This window comes from Aegilops tauschii, chromosome 7, assembly GCF_002575655.3.
Source record: "Aegilops tauschii subsp. strangulata cultivar AL8/78 chromosome 7, Aet v6.0, whole genome shotgun sequence".
NCBI classification, from domain to species: domain Eukaryota; kingdom Viridiplantae; phylum Streptophyta; class Magnoliopsida; order Poales; family Poaceae; genus Aegilops; species Aegilops tauschii.
The window spans coordinates 51,256,677-51,268,537 of NC_053041.3; the positions used below are offsets into that span (position 1 = coordinate 51,256,677).

At 42.2% G+C, this 11,861-nt stretch overlaps 1 pseudogene; it reads left to right on the forward strand.

Moving 5' to 3' along the window:
* The first annotated feature begins 6,786 nt into the window (after positions 1–6,786).
* On the forward strand, positions 6,787–11,363 carry LOC109758952 (tyrosine--tRNA ligase 1, cytoplasmic-like; annotated as a pseudogene).
* Positions 11,364–11,861: the final 498 nt, after the last annotated feature.

Here is an 11,861-nt window from a genome sequence, read left to right on the forward strand (position 1 = left end):
CCATCATCGCGTGGATCGGGATAGCGCACAAGACGAACTGTACGAGGGTCAGTCATCCACTCTTGGGCATGTATGCAGCCTTCCATTTGGGCAGTTGTCCTGCTAGTTTGTCCACCAGGCCACACAGCTGTGCCGCAGTTTGCTTCCGGATAGTCAGAGGGAGGCCAAGGTATCTGCATGGGTGGTCCCTGATGGACAGCCCAGGAGCTGCACCACTCTTTATATTGTCTCCGTAGAGCAGTGCACAGGCAAGGCGACACTTTTTGTCAGGTTCACGTGCAGTCCGGAGGCTTCCCCAAACATGTGTAGTAGCGATGCGCATACTTACAGATCCATGGCGTTTGGCTTGAGCAAGATCACGACTAGGAGAAATAGCAATGGGGATACCGGATCGCCTTGACGGAGCCCCTTCTTATAGTATATCGGCCTCCCAGGAGTGCCGTTTACCATGATTCTCGTGCTTGAGTTTGCTAGGATGCCGCACACCCATGATATCCACCTATTGCCAAATCCCATATGCTTGAGTACTTCCACCAAGAATGGCCATTGGACGGAGTCGAAGGCTTTGGAGGTATTCAGCTTGAGCATGATTGTAGTCTCTCGGAGGGTATGCAGCCGCCGTGCCATGCATTGCACAAGCATGAAGTTGTCGTGGATCGGCCTGCCCTTGATGAAAGCGCTCTGGTGGCTTCCCACTAATCTTAGCAGGTCAGGTGCAAGCCTAGGCAATAGAGTCTTTTCAAATATCTTCACCACCCCGTGCACGAGACTGATATGTCTAAAGTCCTTAATATTCATTGCTCCATCCATTTTTGGAACCAATGTGATTATAGCTTTGTCTCCAGTATTATCTGCCTGTAACTTCCCAACTACGTCCCATTGAAAGCTTTGACAACTGACAAGAAATCACTCGGCCCTACATAGATAAATTTTTTGGATGAACTGGCCTCTTGGTCGGTGGCCGCTGCCCATAGCTCTGGTCCTTGTCAGTGTCCAGTTCCACCAAGGCTTGGTCCATCTCCGCGCCCACCTAGCGGAGGTAGCGGCGGTTTGCCTTCACCTCAAGCTCCGACTGGATGGATTCGAGGATGACTTGCTGCTCCGTCGCCTCCTCCGCTTGGCCAACCTCAAGCTCGATCAGCGCATCGCTCATCCGAGTCTGGTAGCCGGATCCGCCTCGCCTTCATCCTCTTCCCTCTCCTCCGGCTCTGCGTGCTCCATGGCTGCTCCTGGCGCCTCCTACTCCTACACCTGCTGCTCCGGCTCCTCCTGCTCCGGTGCCAACTATTCCATAGAGTCTCAAGACAAGCCTATCGCAATATGAGGGGCACGTCATGCCTGGATATTCACTAGGAGCTCCACCAGGGGCTCTAGAGTGAGCATGGTATAGGTGGTGATCCGCTGGCGGACCATGGCTGTCGGCAGACGGCGAGAGTGGAAATGGGACGGGCTAGGGTCGAGGGGGCACCGCCCGGCTTAAACAGTCGAATTTGACCCCGGGCGGCGTGGCGGAGCTGCGACATGAATGCATACTCGCGCGGACCGATGGGTTTCGACGTGTGTCCGTGTGGGTACGTTCCGCCCCTCAGTCCGACCTGGCAGACGCTCCTAGGCGCATCCCGGCCTCGTCATATCGGCCCCAGATATGGGATGGATATGGAGGGTGTCGGTCAACCCGGACGTATAGTGCCAATTGGAGGAGCCCGGCTGGGTTACGATTTTGTAATCGATCACCGACCAAACCGTCCGTCCGAGCATATAGAGGGCGTTTGAGGAGAGTGAGTGTAGATGCTATAATCTTTATTTAGTTCGTCTTTGTTATTGTGATTTATTGATCTAGCACGATTGATGATGAATAGAGACCGGAAGTTTTTCGGATAAAAAGGTAAGTCGCTATCGTAACCGTGAGAAAAATATATGTCTATATCTACTAATAAAAGGATTACTGTTTTTGCCCGCCCATCCTAAAACCACCTCTAAACTCGTCATAAATTACCCACTATGACACGCATAAGTGAAGAAAACGATTTGATTTTTCCTTCAAAAGTCACTTCGGCTCTTTTATATAGACTAGCAAAAAGGCACGTGCGTTGTAATGAGAGAAAAAAAATCCTCTCATATCCCTCTCATTTGCAAATTATTATTTTTATTTTGCCAGCTCTCCGGACCTGGGCCTCGTGCGCCGCCAGGTGAGCTTTCTCCGTTGGGCCAAAACGGGTGACAAGTAACGAAACCAAATAGCATACATGAAGTTAACTGAAGCGGGACCGAACGAAGCGGGACAAAACATTAACTGAAGCGGGACCAAACGAAGCGGGACGAAACCAAGAATATCACCTTCCTTTAATAGTAGGTATAGATGATGCCCAAAATATCATAGCCGCACAAGCACCGCAGTGGCTTAAGCATAAGAGCATCTCCAACAGGTGCACAAAAACTGCCCCACACGCTAAAATTCGGATTTTTTTTTTGGGCGCCGGACAGCTCGAGCAGAAGCTGTAAAATAGTGCACGCATAAAAAAAGGTTTGGGCTTGCACTAAAAAGCGCTATCAAAAGCTGCAAATTTGGGGCGCCAGATTGCACGCGCTTCACAATTTGCACTGCATTTTTTTGACACGCATTTTTGAGCATCTGCTAAACCAATGTTGGGTCCGGCACGCTTAAAGTGCTACAGTGACGCGTTAAAACTATTTTAACGCGCGAAACTTTTATGCATCTGTTGGAGATGCTCTAAGTCTTCCACCGTGTATCCGAGGTTTTGCTCTTTTTTCCTCCCTTTTCTCACGCACCTCCTCCTCCTTGTCCATGTTCACGGGTTGGCCCATGTGCGGGGTGTGATGCCCCCTGTGTTTTTAAATTTTGTTTTTTGCCTTTTATTTTTATTTATGTTTTTGTTTTTCCTTCTTTAACTTAATTCAGGATTTCCAAATTTTAAAAAGTTGTGAGTCTTAAAAAATGTTCGTGAATTCAAAAAATGTTCAAAAAATCATAAAATGTTCTCAGATTTGAAAAATGTGGTAATTTTAAAAAACTATTTGCAAATCTATAAGTTTCATGATTTGGAAAAAACTGGTTGGGAAATATAATAATGTTCATTATTTTGAAAAAAAATGATCATGTATTGAAAACAAATTCGTGAATATGAAAAAAATATGTCCATGAAATTTTAAAAAAAGTTCACGAAATTTTAAAAGACGCAATTTTCAAAATTTCTTCCCCAATTTTAGAAAAAGTTCATTGATTCAAAAAATATTTGTTGAGTCAAAAACATTCATGAACATGCATTTCAAAAAATGTTCGTCTAAACACAAAGGTTTGTAGACTTTTAAAAAATCCCAAATTTTTAAAAAATGTTTGTCGGTTCAAAAAATTATTCACCGATTCAAAAGTCTTTTATATCTAGGATTTGATTATTTTTGGAAAGTCTTTATATGTCTATGCGTTGGGAGTTGTTCGTGGTCAATGAGATTTGTTTTTAAAGTTTTGAACATTCCCTTGCGCGACACAGTGACAAGTGTGGCATGCAGTGGCAAGCTCATAGACTTGAGACTTACCACATCAAATCTATCTATATCTATACCTCTATATATATTTATATATATATCTATATATATATATATATATATATATATATATATATATATATATATATACTAATTACAGACTCCCTAAAAATTACCACGTTAATTAGTAATTAGGGGCCGTTTATCTGGTGCGGGGCCGAATTATTACGGTCTAGATCTTTCGACAACTCTTTAATCTAACCAGACACAGCTGGAAAAAACATAGCCTCCAGATCTTAAAATTCGTTCAATCAATTGTATATTAGTTACATCGATCTGATCGTCCACGCCGGTCTAATATAAACATATCGACACATCTAATCAATGCATTAATCTCGCATCTAATTTGCTAGGAAGTCCACGCTGTATTATATATATATATAAACAAGTCTGCTGCCCTTAAAAAGACAAGTCTACAGCTAATCGACACATCTTGACTTGAAAAAACAGATCTACGCATCATGACTCTACGCATGTCTTTTCCATGTCATCTACGTCTCGTCCTCCTCTTCATCTGCATGCTACTAGGCAACATACATCCCGCCTTCTCTTACAGAGAGTTCTCATGCACCTGCTCAGGATCTCCATGCTCTCACCGTAGGCAGGACTTCCTGGCTGGCCGGCAGCGCCTGGCTCGTCGCCGCTGCCGGTGTCAGGACTGCCCCTCTGCTATGTTGTTACAGATGATCTTGCCTCTACCCCATGCAAATCACATCGCCCTTTGTTTCCTTTAACGGAGGCATCCAACGGAATTCCAGGTGATGTCTTTCTCTGTACCATGTCTCACTGCTTGAAGAGGAGACCCCAGGTTCATGCCCCTATTGCTGCAGATCCAATCCACGCCCCTGTTGCTACAGATCCAGACCATGCCCTTTTTGCTGCAGATCCAGGTGTGCGCCCTCTTACGATTACGTACAATTTTTGTTACCATCAAGTAGCAGATGAAAATAGGTCTTTTACAAATAATCGATCATTGTTGTCAAACCATAATAATTCAATCTCTTACTTCCTAACCAATTCAACTACTAACTCTATGTAGTTCGTGATACTCACATGACAAAAGAACAGGAAGTATCCCAGTCAAAAGATAGAGAATCCAATGCTCCCAATATAGCTGCCAGAACCAACAAGACATAATTTACAACTGTTGCGGTAGATTGTGGTGCAGAATAATGTGTTGCATGCAATAGTATAGGTATACCTTCTATGGTCCTCCATATAAAAACAATTCATCTCTCTTTTCAGATGTACGACACACATATCTCATGTCTAGGTTGAGAATGGAAGGATGGCAAATTAACGACAGATCAACTGCACTAGGTACGTCATGCTGAGAGTTACAGGAAGGATGACAGGATGTGCATAAGCCTGTGATGCGATGCGTGATGTTGCTGACAACGACATCAGAAGGCTTTTGTCAGCGGCCAATGGTACAGGTTATATGATTCAATATTGTTGCTGCATTGTATTCTTAGTATCTTAAATTACTCATTCGCAAAAAAGAAGTAGCTTAAGATACTCAAGTGCTCCTTTATGGTTTGTCCTGAAAGCAAGATTAGTTGTAGCTCTCTCATGTTGTCATGCTTCATAATATTTTGACACAGCCAGTCCAACATAGAGAAGTCACCTCTGCCTTGCCATAACAACAACTGATGAAGTTTGTCTTCTTAGATGCCCCAAAAATGCTAATGTATGTTCCGTCCTCTTTCATACATACAAGTAGCTTGGTATTTTCTTCTTCTTTCACTTCTATAAATAGTTTCCACGTTTGGCTCTAATCACTCTTATACATATTGTGATGATACTCTAGAATCAGTGAAATTATCTAAGCTGCATCATATAGAAATTTAGGTAATTGAGTACTAGAGTACACTTTCTTCAAGCAAAAAATGGACTTTGATGAATAACAATTCATTTCAGTTCACATGCTTATTGTAGATGTTCTATGAATTTTAGTTCATCCATTTCGTGTATGTGTCATTATAGAAGAAATGGAGAAGTCGTGTTATGTTAATTGAGCGGAGAGATCACATGTGCATATACTCTCACTATTCTCATCATGAAATGTGGTGTTGGATAGAAGCATCCCATAATCCACAATAGTTAGTATACAAAAATTAAGACCAATTCACCTAAAATAAGAAGACTAATATAACTAAAATCAGCATACGAGTCAAATGAATTAGCTGTATAGAATATTCAATCCCATGAAGACATACGAAGCATCTAATTATCATTAACTAAGTGTTTGTTGTATGGATTACCATGAAATATTATTAAATACATATTTTTCAGTATGAGTTTACATGTAAAGTGTCTAACCAGTAATTGAAGTAATGAATTTGATCCTCTTTATCCTATGAGTACTGATGGAGAACTATTATATTTCTTGGTGATAATAATTTTCAAAATAGATACACACATGATAATTGGTAATAATTTTACAATTTATGTGTTCTTTGACATTAAACTAGCCCGTGCGTTGCACGGGTCGACGACTAGTGCATTGCAATCACGTGGACATCGCGGCCATCATCAGGCGAGGTTGGGAAGAAAGATGAGTGGCGACATGCTGGGCCACCGTGTTAAAATAGAGAACGCTCATATGTTAGGATATTGAGTCATAATTATTTTGGCTAGCACGTAATACTTTTGTCTCCCGTTCCAACCCACGGGCATGTTTACTAGTATAAATAAACTATATAAAAAGCAGAACAAAAACGCAAATCTCAAGGTGATTCCAGTTGACAAACGCTCGACCACACAAAAATCTCGGTCAACCCGACATTGGAAATTCAATTCACGAGTACATGTCAAAAAAACACGAGCATATACAACAGGAAAGGGAAAAGCTACAGGCATTGGCGAAGGGCCCTGGAAACCACGCCTCGGCCTCACAGAAAACCTCGTCACCTCGTTATCCTCTCCTGCGCAACTCAGATCGATCTGGATTCGGATTCCCTGACCGCCGTTGCCTAGGGTTTGGGTCCGCCTCAGCAACCGCCACCGTCGGCATCTCCGAGGCCGCCACCAACACCCCCACCCCCGCTACCCTCCTTTTCCAGATATATGAAGCTCTTTTTTCCAGTGTGCCCAAAGAATAAGCACAAGCTAGCAGTAAACATCCTTACACGGGTGTAATCACGATTCCCTTTTCACTTCTTGTGGCGGGCTCTTATATATTTGTTGAGCTGTGTTTACGATCCTATATATTTCGTCCCCATGGACAACTCAGTTGAGGCGACAACTCAGATCAGCACTGCAGGGTATGCTGTCGAGATGAGTTTGGAGGAGAGGTTTGCGATAATGAGGAGCATCGGGTTGGGGAGCACCGACGAGGAAGAGGAGCTTAGGTTGCTACTAGAGAAGAAGGTCGCTCCTATCTGCTACGTTTGGTGCGATCCCTCGCCGTCGATACACATTGCCCAGGGGATCATGATGGTGCTCAATGTCAATAAAATGGTCAAAGCTGGCTGCAGGGTTAAAATTTTGATGGCTGATTGGTTTGCTCATATACACAACAGATTCGGTGGTGATATGAATGATATTCGGACTATTGGATGTTACATGATTGAGGTATGGAAAGCAGCAGGCTTGGAGCTTAACCGGGTAGAGTTCATGTGGTTGTCGGATGAAATAAATCGCCGTTCACATGAATACTGGACGCTTGTGATGGATGTTGCCAGAAATAACACTTTGGGGAGGATGATAAGGTGCTGGGACAAGACCTTTGAATATGCACTCACGGTGTATGGAATGCCTATGACCGGCCTGCTGTGGTGGCTACAATGATCTTTGAACCTTGCATGCAGTGTGCTGCTGTATTACTCCCCAAGGCAGACATATGGCTGCTATCCATGGATCATGATGAGGATCTTGAGGAGGTTCGCGAGCTAACTAGAGAGTACTACAAAGACATGAAGGGTGAAAATCGACCTATTATTCTGTCCCACAATAAGCTCCCCAATTTAATAGAGGACCATGAATTTGGTAATATAGGAGATCCAGCTTGGACCATCTTCATGGAAGATGGGGAGCAAAATCTGAGTGTGTGTAGCGACCCGACCTCAGACGGTCAAGTCTGTGTGCTTAAGTGTCATCCCTGGATCGGTATGCTGACACACACAGTACTCGAGGATTTATAACAGAGGTAAATCACATGTATAAAGTAACGTAAATAATATTACCTCAATCCAAATAGCGGAAGTAACAACAAGGTTGTGGATTCCCATCAACACCAACGGCAAGGTTGAGTGTAGAAATCGTAACCCTAACATATCACTTACTCGTCGTAAGATTCCTGCAACATGAGACGTTGCAGCCACAAAGGGTCAGTACATTGAATGTACTGGCAAATTCACACCATAGGATAATAATGAATAATAGTTATCACTACATGCATATTTGGCTGGTGGAAAAGCTCTATGGTTATAATGTTTTTGCGAAAAGCCAATTTTTCCCTACTGCAAAGGAATATATTTTATTAACTACAAAGTTGGTTGAATAATATTGAGAAGGTTCCTCCAACTCAATCCCAAATTAATAATCATCAACCCAACAGATTAATTAAGTAAAGTCATGAGATCAAATCAATAATTCAAGTACCAGATACTCAAAGATGTCCATAACCGGGGACACGGCTAATCATGATTAGTTTATACACTCTACAGAGGTTTGCGCACTTTTCCCCACAAGACTCGATCTCCTCCATTGGATTTCTCGCACTACATGATGTTTGAGAAACGGATGACCGAGACACAGTCTTTCAGAAGCATTAACTCTTTACTCTGGGTAGACAGTTACACCTACTTTCCCTCTACATCTGCTAGCCTACCACTGAAAGAGGTCATGCAACATACTCGACTATGTTAGAGCCCATAATAGCTTGTGGCTGCACACGGAAGTTTCTAGCATGAATAATCTTATGATCCCTTTGAGCCTGGGTGGCGAACCATAGGATGATCACACGGGTACTCCGGGATATCCTAGGATAACACTGGATTCTCCAGGTGCCCTGACAACCACTAGGTGCTCCAGGGTGCCTCAACCAATCCACCCAAATGTGTATTAAGTAGCCACATTAAGTTATACATTAATTAACAATCTCACATTTGTCATGGATATGCTCAGCCAATCCACGTCTACGAGCATAGCATAGCAGTATAAGCATAACGTAGAAGTAACTCCCAAGGTTTGATAATAAAAGGGCAATAGGTTCTACCTCATCATCTACTTCCCAACCCACATTTAAGAGATCCTACTTATGCAATGTTTGAGGATTGTAACTAATGCATAAAAACTGGGTATGAAAGAAGTATGATCAAAGTGTGAACTTGCCTGTACTGTTGATGAAGATGATTCGCACTCATAACTCCTGATAGTTCTACTCGTCACACTCCGGTCAATCTATCGTGAGCAAGCAATTGCATACATAAGCACTCATGCAAAAGAATCGAAGAAAAGAACTCGGAAAACTTCGAAAACAGGCAAACAACTCTTGCAACAGAAAATAATTTCTAACAGTACCAAAATTGAGTGGATTTGGCCTTATTATAAAGTTTAGGTCAAGAGCTTCGACTTGCAAAAAGAATCAATTAAATTGGAGTTATAAAACTCAAGTTATGAACAAAAGAAGTTCAAATTCAAATCTGTTTGAAATCAAATTTTAAACTATCAAAAACATGTTTAAGTTGGTTATCTGGATAGAGGGGATCATAAAGAATAAGTGGGCGTTGGTTTTGTTGGATTTGGAAAAAACGGGTAAAAAGTTGCGGGGTTTTGAAGATCAAGGACTAATCTGTAAATAAAATATTCACGGATGGGTCCCTAGCCGAAAATTAAACAGAAAACAAGTCTATCGAGCGAACGCTCGCTAACAGAACTAATCTGACGAATAGACTGAAGAACCTAAACGAACGAACGAACTCTAAATAAGTAAAACTAAACAAAATCGGTTTTAAGACGAAAACCAAAACTAAAACAACTAAAAAGAAAACCGGGCGAACTGGGCGGTTCCCACCGGTTCAGGCGGGTCGGCGGTGGATCGGAACGGCGTCGGCAGTCAACTCCGGCGGCAGCGAGGCGAGGCGGCGCGGCGGTTTCGGTGAGCGCGGCGAGCTCCGGCGTCGGGACGAGGCGGCGGACGGCGGCGGATCGGGCGGAGGCGGCAGCTACGCTGGGCTAGGCGAGGCGCGGCTGCGGCGGCGGCAATCTGCGGCGCCGGCGCGCTGGCTAAGCGGATCGGGCGGCGACGAACTCGGGGTCCAATGGCCCGGGGTCGCTATTTAAAGGCTGGGGGCAGCGGACGGCTTGCGGGAGGGGCAAGGAGAGTCCGGCCTCGGCACGGAGGTCGAGATCGGCGCGGCGGCGATGGCGTACGGGCGGCGGAAACCGAGGCCCGGTCGGGGGTGACACGGCGCTGGGCTGGGGTCGGCCTGGCCCGGTTGGCTGGGCCGGCCTAGTTCGCGGAGGAAGTCCTTTTAAAAAAACACACACAGAGAAAGAAATATTAAAAACAAAATAAATAAAAATATTATATAGGCATATAATATAGCAAAATTTTTAGAAAAAGATTTCCTACAACCTGAACATTTTTCTAGCATCAAATAAAATCCACAAAAATTTAAATAAATCAAAGAGTGCTACTAGTGCACTAAAACCTCATAAAAATCATTTTCAAAATACCAAAATAAATTCAAATTTATTTCTCTCCAATTTTCTAATGTAGGGAATCATTTTACCCTATTTTCCATATATTTTATTTTTGGCAAAAAAATTTGAATAAAAACGAAATAACCCAAAATTGAAAATAATTTCAATGGGACTTTGAATTTAATTCTTTGAAACTTCCAACTCATATTTCATATCTTTTGAAGAAGTCATTTTATCTTCTCTCATGAAAATCATTGAGTTGCATAAAGTCTCTGAATTGGAAAATATTTCCAAATGAAATTCAAATCTTGTCAAAAACCCTTTTCATTTATTTTAAACGGAAGAAGTCATATTATCTTCACTCTAGGGTCTTGTGATGAAATGAATTTGAATTCTTGGAGATCATAAAAGCAAGATGAAAATTATGGGAAAGTCATTTTATTCCCTCTCGTTTAACTTTCAAAAAGTTTTGAATTTCACTCAATTTCACACAATCAATCAAACAATCAATCATAACTATCTATTTAATATAACATTCTAAAATTTAGAATTTTGGGATGTTACAGTGTGAAAGTAAGGAAAGCTTTCTGCCCTGCAAAAGTTGCACAAGGCAACCCATGTCTGGAGGACATTAGACATATTGTGTTTCCATGGTTTGGATACTGTGAGGTGCCCAGGAAAGAAGAGAACGGTGGTGGTAGCAGGACGTTTCACAAGATGGAAGAGCTCATCACTGATTATGAAAGTGGTGCTCCGCATTCCGCCGAGGTGAAGCGAGCTCTTGAAGAAGCACTAAAGAAGATTATGAAGACCGTACGTGACCACTTTGCCGGCAACAGTAAAGCAAAACATCTTGCGAAAGCTATGGAGGAGTACATGATATAAAAGCCTTCAAGGACCATGCATGTCTCCTTTTACTTATGTCTTTGGGGATCACAATATGTTAGTAGTACTTCACTAATTTTAATTGTAAATTATTTCCTACGAGTGTAGAATAAACTATTCTACACTCATAATATATACTTGTTGTGCGGAGGCACGGCGCGCCCGTGTGACAACCCGTGCCTAATTGAGTTATAGCTTGATACGTTATTGTTCAGATTGTGGAATTCTTGGGCATACAGAGGGGGGTGAATGAAAAGGCATAAACAAATCGTTAGAACTTACTGTATTTAGGTAGCAAAAAGAGTGTAACTGAATAAATTAGTTTACTGACATTTTAAAGCACCGGACAAGGTTATAACCTTTGGACATATGTCTGCGCTACTAATTAAACATACTAGATGATACCTCGCACGTTGCTTCGATAAATTTTAATAAGTAATTTGATGTTTATAAACATATAAAAGTTCATGAAAGATAGTATAAGTAGATGTAAAGATTTTGTTTGGAAGAAATATTATATAGAGTAAGCATTTATAAGAAATTTGATGAAAAACCGAAAATAGGTGTGATTTTTGTTCTGTTAATTTATTACCTTGACAATATATCAGCGATGCGATATGAGGTGAAAACAGCGATGCGTAGAGACAGTGGAGACATCTCACCTTGGCTAAACCTAAAACAATGATATCAACTGTATATGTGCATTCACAAAAGGAAACATAGCTTGTATAGAAATAAAACGTGAGTTCACTCATAATTTG